Source organism: Ascaphus truei, chromosome 1 (genome assembly GCF_040206685.1).
Source record: "Ascaphus truei isolate aAscTru1 chromosome 1, aAscTru1.hap1, whole genome shotgun sequence".
NCBI lineage: Eukaryota > Metazoa > Chordata > Amphibia > Anura > Ascaphidae > Ascaphus > Ascaphus truei.
The window spans coordinates 10997248-11012637 of NC_134483.1; the positions used below are offsets into that span (position 1 = coordinate 10997248).

A 15390-nucleotide genomic window follows, 5' to 3' on the forward strand; every position below is an offset into this window, starting at 1 on the left:
CATTTACTACCATGTACATTTGAAGGCGTGTATATATTAACACATTCACTGCCAGAAGGGCCAGCAATGCATTGCAGAGCAATGACAAGTTGTAATGTAGCGCCAGGCCAACGCCGACCCCAAACTTCCCCTACTCAACTCTCCCACGGAGGTCTGGAACGCCTCCCTGTAGAAGATAGACGATACCCTTCTAGTGAGCCTCACCCTTCCTAGTTTGGGCTGATGTCCCGGAGCACAGGACTTCCCTCCATTCATGAAGCATTTCTAGGTACCAGTGCATGTTAGGTTCTCTTTCTAGGTTCACCTTTCCCATAGCTACAGAATGCCCGCAACCCCCTCCTGATATCCTCTGATTCCCTCCCCTGCCTTCTGCTTCTAGTAACGCACCAACCGTTTTCCCTCCTGTCCCTTCCTTTGAGATGAGGGGTGAGCAACTCCAGTCCTCAAGGGACACCAACAGGTTCGGTTTTCAGGGTATCCCTGCTTCAGCACAGATGGCTCAATCAGTGGCTCAGTCAAAGCCACCGATACAGCCACCTGTGCTGAAGAGCTACCTGTGCTGTTTTCAACTGAGCCACTGACAACCACCTGTGCTGAAGCAGGGATACGCAAAGTTTGATGCATCTTATTATAACCTGCGCGTCATGTGACTCCTCCCTAACACCTCCTATTGCCGCTCCCCAGGTGATGCACACAGCGCAAAACTGGGAGCAAAGACATTGCTACATTGCCGCAGAGACGCCCAATGAAAACGATGCAATCTGCGTCAATTGTGCTCCAGATTTGCCTTAATACGTCGCCCGGTTGTACTGCCCGGCGGAATATGTCAGCATGCTATAAATAAATGAAAATTATAATAATAACATGCCTATTAAATGTACTTTCCCGGTCACCCAATCAGCTGTAAGACGCTTCTCCATGTCAGGGAAGCCGCTGAGCTCCATACATAGGCACAGCACCCAGAGCCGCCTGTGATATGCAGCGTGGGCAGTAACCCGCAGCAGAGGTGCCACCGCGCCAACGCACCCTAACCTATACATCGTACCTGCAGAACGTTTGTATTTATTTATATACACTTATAGACCCAAACCCTACACGGGAGGGATCTTGCCCTTCCAATGGACTTCAGGTCGCCTGGGGGATAATCCAGTCCTGGTTTTGTATCTTCACGTCCTGACACTTGGGATAATGGCTCGGCGGTGAGAGCAGGCCCAGATCCTTATCCCGCGGGTAACCTGGAGCAAGGTATAGGCAGGGGGTGGTAGTCATTAGAGGCTACTATATGTAATAGGAGATACATGTAAGGTCCCAGTACAATGCCACAGGGCAGGAGTGGCCAACTCCAGTCCTCAAGGGCCACCAACAGGCCAGGTATGAGGGATATCCCTGCTTCAGCACAGGTGGCTCAATCAGTCATTGACTGAGCCACTGATTGAGCCCCCTGTGCTGAAGCGCGCTATCCTCCTTTTTGGTGGCCCTGGAGGGTTGGAGTTGGCCACTCCTGCTTCTACTTACCCAAGGTTGCCGCATCGATGCTTCGCCTGCCGCGATTCACACGTCTTTCTGTATTAATTCCACGCTCAAATGATATTATTTCCGTGCATCAGATCCCTCATTAATCTTCGCACCGGGCAGGGAACCGGCGTGATTGCGCTCAATGAATTCATAACTATTTTAATTAATTCAGCATCCATATCCCAAATATCCCAGCAGTTTAGCCGGCGTCCTCTCGATGCCCCGGGGTACCTTCCCTCGTGTTACGGAGAGGGTGGGTGGTCTGATGTTAAAGACCGTGGGCTCCCCCCCAAACTTAGATGAGGCAAAAAACAAATGCTACTGCTCAGTGGGAAACGTTAGGGCCCTATTAATAAATAATAATTAACAGGAATAACAAAAACCTCCTGAAATGTTCATCTTCCCAACTCATTAATGAATGCAATCTTCTGTTAACCCCTTTGCTGCTGGACTGACCTGCTGTGCATTCCATCTCTGGCAGGGAAGGGGTTAAGGGAACTGTCAAACTCTAAATCCACTTAAAGCTAAATCAGTAGTTCCCAATTATTACCCCCTTTTTTTTGCGTGGGGGCCGGGTCCCGTTTGGGAGCCGTGCTAAAGAATTGTTGGACAGAATATTTATTTTTTTACTGTCATCTTCAATTCTTTTCTGGGCTTTTGTTTTTAGGCTGAAAGCTGCATTTTTGTGTATCCTACATTTTCTCTCGCTTTATCCCTTTCCCAGATCCTGGACGCAGGGGCAGCAGGGCGGGAGCAGGGGCAACAGGGCGGGAGCAGGGGCAGCAGGACGGGTGCAGGGGCAGAAGGACGGGAGCAGGGGCAGCAGGACGGGAGCAGGGGCAGCAGGACGGGAGCAGGGGCAACAGGACGGGAGCAGGGGCAACAGGACGGGAGCATGAGCAACAGGACGGGAGCAGGGGCAAAAGTGCAGGGGCAACAGGACGGGACCAGGGGCAACAGGACGGGAGCAGGGGCAAAAGTGCAGGGGCAGCAGGACGGGAGCAGGGGCAACAGGACGGGAGCAGGGGAAGGGACAACAGGACAGGAGCATGGTGAGCAGGACAGGAGCAGGGGCAACACTACAGGAGCAGGGGTGACAGGAGCAGGGGCCACAGGAAGGGAGCAGGGGCAACAGGACAGGAGCAGGAAGGGAGCAGGGACAAAAGGATGGGAGCAGGATGGGAGTAGGGGCAAAAGGACAGGAGAAACAGGACAGGAGCACAGTGGGCAGGACAGGAGCAGGGGCAACAGGACAGGAGCAGGGGCAATAGGACAGCAGCTGGAAGGAAGCAAGGGCAACAGGACAGGAGCATGGTGAGCAGGGCAGGAGCAACAGTACAGGAGCATGGGTAACAGGACGGGAGCAGGTGCAATAGGATGGGAGCATGTAGAGCAAGACAAGAGCAAGGTGAGCAGGGGCAACAGGACGGGAGCAGGACAGGAGCAGGAAGGGAGCAGGGGCAACAGGAGCAGGAAGGGATCAGGGGCAACAAGACGGGAGCAGGAAGGGAGCAGGGGCAATAGGAGCAGGAAGGGATCAGGGGCAACAGGACGGGAGCAGGACAGGAGCAGGAAGGGATCAGGGGCAACAGGACGGGAGCAGGACAGGAGCAGGAAGGGAGCAGGGGCAACAGGATGGGAGCAGGGGCAACCGGACAGGAGCAGGGGTAGCGGAACGGGAGCAGGATGGGAACAGGGGCAACAGTACAGGAGCAGGGGCAAAAGGACAGGGGCAACAGGACAGGAGCACAGAGAGCAGGGCGGAGCAGGGGCAGCAGGACGGAGCGGTGCGGGAGCAGGGGGGTGAATCTCATGAGGGCATCATATAAAAGAAAAACCAATTACAAATACTACACATTTTTTATAAAATCAAGTATCTAAACCAACTAAATAAACAATTTCCATTTTAAACACCCCCCCTGTTTTGGCAAGACCCTATAGCCGCTATTCCCCATATATCTCTAACTCATCCTCACTGTTTATTGGCTCTCTCCCGAGTGAGGGCAGTGACATCATCAGCAAAGCTTCACCCCCTGCTCTCTGCCATGTCGTTCTCTCCCAGGCAGCAGGGACCTACTCCCACTCCAAGGAATACTCTAAGGGAGGGATGTGGGAGGGTGGAGGAATTCCTACTGACTAGGCCAGGAGCCTGCAATGACACCCCTTTACAATGGCAGTGAGGGGGTTAATTGAGCCGCGTACTGCTCCCCCCCAAGTCCCCCCCCTCCTCAGTAATACAATATCAATAATTTATATAATAAATGTACATCCTAGGGAGATGTCACAGATATGACTGCCTGCTATCGCATGACACGGAGAAACGCTCGGTCGCACCGCAGGACAGATCCCTTCCCCCGCCCGCTCAGCACGGCGTACTTTTTCCGAGGGAGCGTATTGATTGAGACTTGTTAATAGACTCTTGTGGGATTGTGTATCGGAGCAAAAAAGGCATTTTCGTCACGCGTCTCTCAGCGCCGCGGCATCGAGGTCCTTTGCGCCTATTCTGCTCTGCGCGTTCCATCTTGAGATTTAGGGAGGGCCGAGGTGGGAAGCAAGGGGGGGGGGGGTCTCCGTACCTGAGCCCCATTCATTTCAGCTGAGGGGACCCCCTACTTTCTTCTAATAGTACTGCCCGTAGCATCCACGACTGGGTTAACAATATGGAGGTTTAACCCCTCTGGGTTCCCCAAGACGTAATCACTATGTCAGGAGGGGTCAACTCCACTCCTCAAGGGCGATGAACGGGTCAGTTTTTAAGGATATCCCAGCTCCAGCGCAGGTGACTCAGTCGATGAATGGAATCATAAAAGTTGGATCAAACTTCTTCATGTATTTGTGAACTTTTAAAAAAACGTAGTTAAAAAAAAAATGTCAGGTCGAGTGTGGGCAAGTTTGCAGATCTCCCGTCAGCCGTCAGTGGGGTTCGGCCCCGTTCCCCCCATCACCAATAACCCCAAGGCAGGAAAGTTAAAATGCGAACCTGTCAAATATTTGCCCTGTCTGACTTCCCCAGTTCCCAGATCCCTGGGAGCGAGGCCCAGCTGGTACATCCCCCCCCCCCCTCCCAACACCAACGCCGCGGAGAGATGAAGTATGAAAGGGAGTCTCCTGGCGTGGAATGCGTGGCTGGAGAGCCACGTACACAGCGTGACAAATAGCTGACACAGACTGCCTGCTCTCAGCCTCCCGGGGAAGGATTGTGGAATTCCTTCATAGCCTGTGCGCATCGAAAAGAGTCTGTAAAAGGATTAAAGGCAGGGGACCCCGACACAGGGGCTGTGCAACGTATCGCAGGAAAAGGAGATCCTCAAACTGAACCCTACATTCCTGCAGCAGGCTGCGTCTGTTACATAGTAGTTACAGTTACATAGTTACATAGTTACAGTTACAGAGTTACATAGTTACATAGTAGATGAGGTTGAAAAAAGACGTAGGTCCATCAAGTTCAACCTATGCTAAATTTAGACAACAGATACTTTATCCTATATCTATACTTACTTATTGATCCAGAGGAAGGCAAACACAAAACCCAGTGTCATATTATCCAATGATATCTCATAAGGGGAAAAATAAATTTCTTCACGTATAGTGGCGGCCGCCTTTAACCTCCTGCAGCCGTTTCCCCGCGATTTTCGAAATCGCGAGCAGATGCAGGATGTTTTTGGCCGTTTTGGGCACCGCGGGCGCTTTCAATGTTAAGTGTCAGTGCGGCTGACGCGCGGGAAACTCCGTGAAAAACGGAGAACATCCCCGCATTTTTACATATACACACACACGTATATATACAGATGCAGTCTTCGGTTATGGCAGATCCTCCGTGCAGCTCGCACACGGGAACCCCCTCTCCCCTCTCCCCGCGCCATGTGCCCTCCGATCGCACACGGGAACCCCCTCTCCCCTCTCCCCGCGCCATGTGCCCTCCGAGCGCACACGGGAACCCCCTCTCCCCTCTCCCCGCGCCATGTGCCCTCCGATTGCACACGGGAACCCCCTCTCCCCTCTCCCCGCGCCATGTGCCCTCCGATTGCACACGGGAACCCCCTCTCCCCTCTCCCCGCGCCATGTGCCCTCCGAGCGCACACGGGAACCCCCTCTCCCTTCTCCCCGCGCCATGTGCCCTCCGAGCACACGGGAACCCCCTCTCCCCTCTCCCCGCGCCATGTGCCCTCCGATCGCACACGGGAACCCCCTCTCCCCGCGCCATGTGCCCTCCGAGCGCACGCGATTCACCCAGCTTTTCATGCATTGCAGACGAACGTGCCACGGGGGAGGGCACAAAATCACCTGGAGGCTTCATCTGTACACACACACGCGTATATATATATATATACATACACACACACACACGCACACACGCACGCACGCACGCACACGCACACGCGTATACTGCATATACATACACATACAGAGGTATCTACATACTCAGGTATATACATACACACACACACACACACACACACACACACACACACACACACACACACACACACACACACACACACACACACACACACACACACACTTGGATACACATGCACAGGTATATACATACACACACACATACATAGGTATATACATACTAACACACAAACACACACACGTAAATACACACACATATATATATACATACATATATACATACATATATACATGGGAATATACATACACACGTACATACATACAAATACACTGGTATATACATACACACACACACAGACGTATATACATATACAGGTATATACATACACACACAGTATATACATACACACAGTTATATACATACACACACTAATATACACAACTATTTGGGGGAATAAAGTCCCCCCCCTTTTTTCTACAAGAAGTAACTCAGTGGAGTGACTGTGAGATGCTTTGGAATGGCAGAGATAGCCGCACACTCAGGGCTGTAACTACGCTGCGAGACGGGAGCGTTTGCTAACCCCTGATACACGTTGCTCTGCGTCGCTCCCCAGAAACAGTTCATTTTTAATGCATCTTCCTTAACCTCTGATACCTCCTCTTATCTGCACCGCTATGTCTCTTCCCAGGAGGCAGGCGCAGCAGAGAAAGTACATCAGGGGGGGGGGGGGGGGGGGGGGGAGAAAAGGCAGAACGAATCCTTAATAGCTTTGCCAGTGATAAATATTTAACTTGCTTTTAGTTCTGAAAACCCCTTGCATGTGTAGACATCAGCATGTAACCTAAGAGCTGCTCTGAGTGATGGGGTTTGAGGCTCCGTCACTTAGGGGAGGTTAGGAGGAGGCCTAATTCCCTGCTATCAGACTCCTCTGTAATGCTCTCTGCTGCTGCTGCTGCTGCTGCTGCTGATGAGGTCTATTTTGATCTGGTTTTGCTGATTGGAGGAGGGTTAGCTCTAGGGAGGCATAGCTCCTCTCCAACACATTGCAGCCCCACGCACCCAGCGAAAGAAAGATTTCTTCAGAGAAATAATCCATATCGTTGCTCATCTTAGAAGGATTCAACGACCCTTCAAATAAAACATTTATGTATTGGATTCGTGTGTAAAATTAATATTTCTCTTCTTTTTTTTTTGTCTGGTCACATGAAATCCCTGCTTAGCAGAGATATATATGGTTCTACACCCGACCTGAAAACTCTCCCTCATTTGGGGTCCGTCTCCCTCATTTGGGTCCATCTCCCTCACTCTGGGTCCGTCTCCCTCACTCGGGGTCCATCCCTCTCACTTGCTGTCCTTCCCCCCTCACTCGGGGTCCGTCTCCCTCACTCGGGGTCCGTCTCCCTCACTCGGGGTCCGTCTCCCTCACTCGGGGTCCGTCTCCCTCACTCGGGGTCTATCTCCCTCACTCGGGGTCCGTCTCCCTCACTCGAGGTCCGTCTCCCTCACTCGGGGTCCGTATCCCTCACTCGGGGTCCGTATCCCTCACTTGGGGATCCGTCTCCCTCACTCGGGGTCCGTATCCCTCACTTGGGGTCCATCTCCCTCACTCGGGGTCCATCCCTCTCACTTGCTGTCCTTCCCCCCTCACTCGGGGTCTGTCTCCCTCACTCGGGGTCTGTCTCCCTCACTCGAGGTCCGTCTCCCTCACTCGAGGTCCGTCTCCCTCACTCGAGGTCCGTCTCCCTCACTCGAGGTCCGTCTCCCTCACTCGAGGTCCGTCTCCCCCACTCGGGGTCTGTCTCCCTCACTCGGGGTCCATCCCTCTCACTTGCTGTCCTTCCCCCCTCACTCAGGGTCCGTCTCCCTCACTCGGGGTCCGTCTCCCTCACTCAGGGTCCGTCTCCCTCACTCGGAGTCCATCTCCCTCACTCGGGGTCCGTCTCCCCCACTCGGGGTCTGTCTCCCTCACTCGGGGTCCATCCCTCTCACTTGCTGTCCTTCCCCCCTCACTCAGGGTCCGTCTCCCTCACTCGGGGTCCGTCTCCCTCACTCAGGGTCCGTCTCCCTCACTCGGAGTCCATCTCCCTCACTCGGGGTCCGTCTCCCTCACTCGAGGTCCGTCTCCCTCACTCAGGGTCCGTATCCCTCACTCGGGGTCCGTATCCCTCACTTGGGGTCTGTCTCCCTCACTCAGGTTCCATCCCTCACACCGGGGTCCATCACCCACTCCCGGGGTCCCCTTGATTTTCTGTCTGGCTCACTAATTTGGAGCATTCTCAATGACTGTAAGCATCAGCGTGTCAGACTTCAGTGCAGTCTCACTGATAACAACCAGCACTTTCACATAAAAATGGCATTTTTGAGGGTAACCCATCCCCCCCCCCCCCCATATCTCACTGAAAGCACTCTGGAGTTTAGCATGTCTGCTACACCTGTATCTAAGGATGATGGCAAAAGTAGTTTGTGACACTTCCTCTGTGCACCCACAGATCCACAAACAGTTTTATTATGAAAGATTTTAGATACAAAGTTTAACAACAAATATTACAAAGCATTTTGGTACCAGAGAAACACTAAAAGTAACAATATATATATATATATTTCAAATGAAGCCTTCTATGGCTAAAAAATAAATAGAATGTTATCTACATTTAACCTTTTAAATGTATTACTGTCCTTTAGTTCATGTTGGACCTAAGGTTGGAGTTTATCGTCAAGCTGCGGTAATTAGCTGAAGGTTCAACCAATAGGAGCCCGGCAGTGAGCGCTGCTTGGCTCTCAGAGAGGCAGCAACGTGTACCATAGATATGGGGCATACAGACAAGGCCCAGAGCCTGCTACACGGGTAGCGTTCGATGGTGCAACCTGATGCCTTCCAGGGATGCGCCAATCAGGGAAAATTAGCCCTTTTTTCCCCGTCCGCAAAATAAGAAAAAGATAAGAAAACCCGACAGGTTTCATCCCGGAAAATTCCCCAGGTTCAGTTATCACAGTATGTAAGGTCAGTTATCACAATATGTAAGTTCAGTTATCACGATATGTAAGGTCACACAGGCCATTCAAGGTTTGTGACACTGTCACAAAAAAACGGGAACATATGAGTCGTGTTTTTTTTTTTTTTAAATGAGCGAAGTACAATTGTCAACATTTGCCCATCGCTAGGGCGTTCCTCCTCTGTGACCTGGATTACCGTGTCCTGTTCTGTAGGGCGCATCTCCAAAACAGACATACCGTGTCAAGGCAGTGGGGAGATGATCCAAAAAACAGGACAGGGTTTACATCTACAGACTGGTGAAGGCAGAGTAACGGACATTAGAGGAGCAAGCCAAGCAATATCCTACATGTGTTTTATATATATATATATATATATATATATATATATATATATATATATATATATATATATATATATATAAAATCAGTTCTGTAGTTTTAGATAATACTCACTACATTTTTTGTTATTCAACTCTTAATGACATTTTGTTATGAGTTTTAATTACTGAAATCCTTTGATTTCTATAGCAGGTTTTAGCCCACCTCCCCAGCAGTGCAAGATCTTTGTAACACTTCCCTGTTTGCGATCATTTGTTGCCAATGTTCCTGTAAACTGTAACAATACATAATGTTACCTTAGTAATACTGTGTTAGGATACATTGTAGCTGCTGAGTTACACTGGCAGAAGGATTGGTTGAAACTGAAAGGCAGGATCTTTGCTGATCGAACACGGAAAATGATTCGATCGGCAACTTAGGTCATTAGTTTTCAATAAAGGTAAACAAAGGCTGCATGTATTAAAACAAAAAAAGGATATATTTTTTTTAAAGTGCCGCTCGAGCTGCCTCTTTAATATATGCACTTGTGCAGAGAGGAGGAAACGAGGGTACAGGAGACAGGACAGGAACTGGCAAATACCTCTGAGAAGGGAAGCACACATATTCACGGGACACGGGTCACGCTTTGAGGCAGTAAGGGACTCAGGGGACATGGCAGGAAGTATTATGTTACGGAGAGCATGATATATGCACATAGAACTATTGCCTTGATCTGTTACTCTGCATAACTATGAATAAAAGCGGGGTCCTTATTATTAAGGGGGAGGGGGCACTGCCATATCATTATTCTTGTTGGCTGTATCTGCAAATATCTGTATCTGTATCTGTATCTGCAAATACAGGAGTGATCGCCGCGCATGCGCAGGGTGCACAGGGTGCACACGGCAGGCCAGGGCAATAGTGACACTGAGACACACATAGTTACACAGCAAGCCTTTTATCAAATCAATATCGCAATCAATAGGTAATCCTGTGAGTGTCTTTTCATGTTACGGCAGCAGAGCAGAAGTCAGGGGTTTCATAAACACATATGTAGATACGTACGTGTTCTATACATGGGGCACAGGAGGGGTTCCACATCATCAATGCAATCTTCTCATTCATTCGTGTCCTGTGAAAAAGGCCTTCTGTGTGTACAGGCATACCCCGCATTAACGTACGCAATGGGACCGGAGCATGTATGTAACACAGGCATACCCCGCATTAACGTACGCAATGGGACGGGAGCGTGTATGTAACACAGGCATACCCCGCATTAACGTACGCAATGGGACCGGAGCATGTATGTAACACAGGCATACCCCGCATTAACGTACGCAATGGGACCGGAGCATGTATGTAACACAGGCATACACCGCATTAACGTACGCAATGGGATCGGAGCATGTATATAACACAGGCATACCCCGCATTAACATACGCAATGGGACCGGAGCATGTATGTAAAGCGAAAATGTACTTAAAGTGAAGCACTCCCTTTTCCCACTTATCGATGCATGTACTGTACTGCAATCGTTATATATGTGCATAACTGATGTAAATAATGCATGTGTAACAGGCTCTATAGTCTCCCCGCTTGCGCACAGCTTCGGTACAGGTAGGGGGCCGGTATTGCTGTTCAGGACGTGATGACAGGCGCATGCGCGAGCTGCCGTTTGCCTATTTGTACTTACTCGCGAGTGTACTTAAAGTGAGTGTACTTAAAGCGGGGTATACCTGTATTCAGTATCCCTAGGAAGGTTAATTCCCCCGTGAGGTAACAAGCTACTTATTTGGATTCTGTTATAAATGTGTAGGTTTCCCTTTATTTCTGGGTCTGCTGAATTCAGCATGTCGGCGACTTATTTATTATCATTGTAACTAAAGAAAGCTTCGCAATAACTACACAAACAATGGGGAAAAGATACGCATTCACCTCCAGTTTGCAGGACTGACAAACACCACAAGACATTAGCTAAAGGTCGTAAAAGCCCTCCCAAACTCCTGTTTACCATGGAAAAGTAGAATATGTAAAAACACATATACCTATCATATTTAAAAAAAAAAAATCGATCTGTTCCATTAGACCTAATAAAAATGATAATAAATAAATATTACGAACCCCCGGTTTTTAGGTGCTTTTAATATTTGTGAGAGTCCGTAAGAGAGGAATGCCCTGTACTGTACCGCCCGAAACATGACAAAAGTTTAGAAATGTATGTGTGTATATCTTTATTTATATAGCGCCATCCAGGTACACAGCGTGCGCAGCAGTAATACACGTGGCATAATAATATAACATATAATGGGAATAAGCGCGTCAGACATAAAAGTAACATTAGGAAAAGGGGTCCCTGCCCCGAAGAGCTGACAATCTGGGTGGTAAGTGGGGAGAACGTACAGAGACTGTAGGAGATTTATCGGGTTGGGACGTGTCACCCACTTGGGTTTATCAATGGCCCTTTAAATACAAAGTATATTCCTGCGTAGGAATACAAATCTACCAGTTACGCATTTCCGGTCACTATCAGCAAAAGGGACGCACTCCCAATCCCGGCCTCAACACAGGAGCTACAATGACCTGTATAATGGATGTATTTCCAAGGTGCCCCCATATACTGCAGCACCATGCTCACATTACCCTGCTGTACACTGGTACCACAGGTAAGGAGACTCCCAATGAACTACATACATAGCACTTTGATTGTAAGCGAGCTGCTCTTACTTGGCTTCCCTGTGCTGTCACTTTGCAAAGCACTGCTTACACTGTTGCTGCTATGTTATGTAGATAAATTATGTAAACATATCAGATTGTAAGCTCTCCGGGGCAGGGATTTCCTTTGCTATTGTCTGATTTTGGTTGTTGCACTTATCCTATTAGAATTCCCTGTGTTGCATGGTCTCTATGGTAATGTGCTGAGTACACTGTGGACACTATACATACAGATATACATATATACATCTCCCGAGACACACTCCATCCCAGAATAAGAAGCCACTTTACCTTTTGTTTCAACATCGCCCCATATTCTTCTCTCTAGATTGTAAGCTCTGGGGATCAGGGCCTCATTACCGGCTGTACCTGCTCTTGTTGGTCCTTATTTGTATGTAACCCTGTTCATGTCATTCTGTGTCCCAGAGAGAGCGAGAGAACCAGTGAGACTGGTATATAGTAGTGTGCGTGTGTCCTCACACCTCCCTCCCTCCGCTGTATCACACCACAGCCCTTGTCCTCCATATGATACCGTCTGACCAAGAGCACGTGGCTCTCAGCCATGAATATCCCCTTTATTGACCTGCCTTTGAAGCCTCTTGTTGCAGTCAGGAGACACGCTGTGTGCCATTTGATGTTGTTAGCACTGTGCTCACAATGCAGTACAGAAGGACCGGGCCTTTTATTGCGGTTACAAGAAAGTGGCAGCGCTGAGCTATGCTGCTCGGCTTTCAGCGAGTGTCGGGAGGGGCACACAGGACACACGCAGTAACACCAGCCAGAGATCACACAGCGGCTGAGGTTTACATGGAGTATAAATGTTTTTATTCTGCATGGATAGCGATGGCTGGATGTGGAGCAGGTGATCTCACTCCCTAAGCACCCATGGAAATAAATTGACTGGCTTTCAAAGTGGATGTTCCCAATTATTCCATCTCTAGGGCAGTGGGCGGGCAACTGCAGTCCTCAAGGGCCACCAACAGGACAGGTTTTCAGAATATCCATGTGTCAAAAATCAATCACAAAAGTTATATTTGGTATATCCTTTTATAATAGATACACTCCATACTTCCTCCCTAACTTATCCTATTCCTCTATATAACCTCTCAGTATAATTCCTCCTGTTCCATATACTCGCTCCCTGTAACTCCCACTATAACACTTCCTGTACATATACTGTAACTCCTTCCTAATGTTGCTCCATATACCAGCTCCCTATAACTTAATGCTCCATATAACCACCCACTAACTCCTCCATAGATCCTCCTGTCGCCCATAGAACCTGTATAGATCTTCTTACTGCTCCATATAACACTCCATATAACCACTCTGTACAGTATAACCTCTCCATATAACCACTCTGTACAGTATAACCACTCCATATAACCACTCCATATAACCACTCTGTACAGTATAACCACTCCATATAACCACTCCATATAACCACTCTGTACAGTATAATCACTCCATATAACCACTCTGTACAGTATAACCTCTCCATATAACCACTCTGTACAGTATAACCACTCCATATAACCACTCTGTACAGTATAACCACTCCATATAACCACTCCATACAACCACTCTGTACAGTATAACCACTCCATATAACCACTCCATATAACCACTCTGTACAGTATAACCACTCCATATAACCACTCCATATAACCACTCTGTACAGTATAACCACTCCATATAACCACTCTGTACAGTATAACCACTCCATATAACCACTCTGTACAGTATAAGCACTCCATATAACCACTCTGTACAGTATAACCACTCCATATAACCATTCGGTACAGTATAACCACTCTGTACAGTATAACCACTCGGTACAGTATAACCACTCAGTACAGTATAACCACTCGGTACAGTATAACCACTCGGTACAGTATAATCACTCTGTACAGTATAACCACTCCATATAACCATCCGGTACAGTATAAACACTCGGTACAGTATAAAAACTCAGTACAGTATAACCACTCAGTACAGTATAACCACTCGGTACAGTATAACCACGCCATCTAACCACTCGGTACAGTATAATCACTCTGTACAGTATAACCACTCTGTACAGTTTAAACACTCGGTACAGTATAAACACTCGGTACAGTATAAACACTCGGTACAGTATAACCACGCCATATAACCACTCGGTACAGTATAATCACTCTGTACAGTATAACCACTCTGTACAGTTTAAACACTCGGTACAGTATAAACACTCGGTACAGTATAACCACGCCATATAACCACTCTGTACAGTATAATCACTCTGTACAGTATAACCACTCTGTACAGTTTAAACACTCGGTACAGTATAACCACTCGGTACAGTATAACCACGCCATATAACCACTCGGTACAGTATAATCACTCTGTACAGTATAACCACGCCATATAACCACTCTGTACAGTTTAAACACTCGGTACAGTATAAACACTCGGTACAGTATAAACACTCGGTACAGTATAACCACTCGGTACAGTATAAACACTCGGTACAGTATAATCACTCTGTACAGTATAACCACTCAGTACAGTATAACCACTCGGTACAGTATAACCACTCAGTACAGTATAATCACTCTGTACAGTATAACCACGCCATATAACCACTCGGTACAGTATAAACACTCTGTACAGTATAACCACTCGGTACAGTATAAACACTCGGTACAGTATAACCACTGGGTACAGTATAATCTCTCCATAGATCATCGTACAGTTATATATATAACCACTCCCTATAACGCTCCCCAAATAGGGACAAGATATTTTAAAACATGGATACTACAAACCAAAAAAAAACACGCATTTCATGTAAAGTGGGTTTATTTTTAGCAGAAGTTCCCCCCTTTCTGCTCGTACGAGACAGGCAAATTATTACCCTATACAGAGGGGCGTTCAGATAGATTTTATTTTTACTTACTTAGATCTGAAACTGCACCATTGCTTTTAAGCAGTACCCTGGTTCATGGGACTATCACAATGCAGGCTGCTTTCTTAACCTCTGATTACTAGAATTATTACTGTATTATGTGTACCAACATATTCCCCAGCGGAGTACTAGCTGGGAGGGAGGAGCGCTCTGACCCGAGGAGCTTACAATCTAGAAAACCTCTTGACAAATTGATGCCTATTAGCATTGCTAATTGTGAAGGGATTATTTATCTCTTGAATAGAGATGGACAAACGTGTCAAAATTCAATGCACACATTCTACTCCTTTCCTTTTTTCTTTTTACAAAATTCAACCTCAAAATTACAGTGGAAAACTTGGGGTGAATATATGTACCCTGCCTTCACCCTCCTTCCTAAGGAATGTCACTCTCTGGGGTGAATATATGTACCCGCCTTCACCCTCCTTCCTAAGGAATGTCACTCTCTGGGGTGAATATATGTACCCGCCTTCACCCTCCTTCCTAAGGAATGTCACTCTCTGGGGTGAATATATGTACCCGCCTTCACCCTCCTTCCTAAGG

The 15390-nt window shown here is 48.0% G+C and overlaps 1 protein-coding gene across 3 annotated transcripts in view; it reads right to left on the reverse strand.

Annotated features, from left to right (window-relative positions):
• Nucleotides 1-15390, reverse strand: part of CNTFR (ciliary neurotrophic factor receptor) — a 700478-nt gene that overhangs the window by 475568 nt on the left and 209520 nt on the right. Inside the window, exon 1 of one of the 3 annotated variants that reach the window (XM_075581880.1) lies at nt 12192-12566. The exons of the other annotated variants lie outside the window; for them this stretch is intronic. The gene's annotated coding sequence lies outside the window, so the exon portion shown is untranslated. Of the gene's footprint in view, nt 1-12191; nt 12567-15390 lie in introns of those variants that run through there. 3 annotated transcript variants of the gene reach the window in all.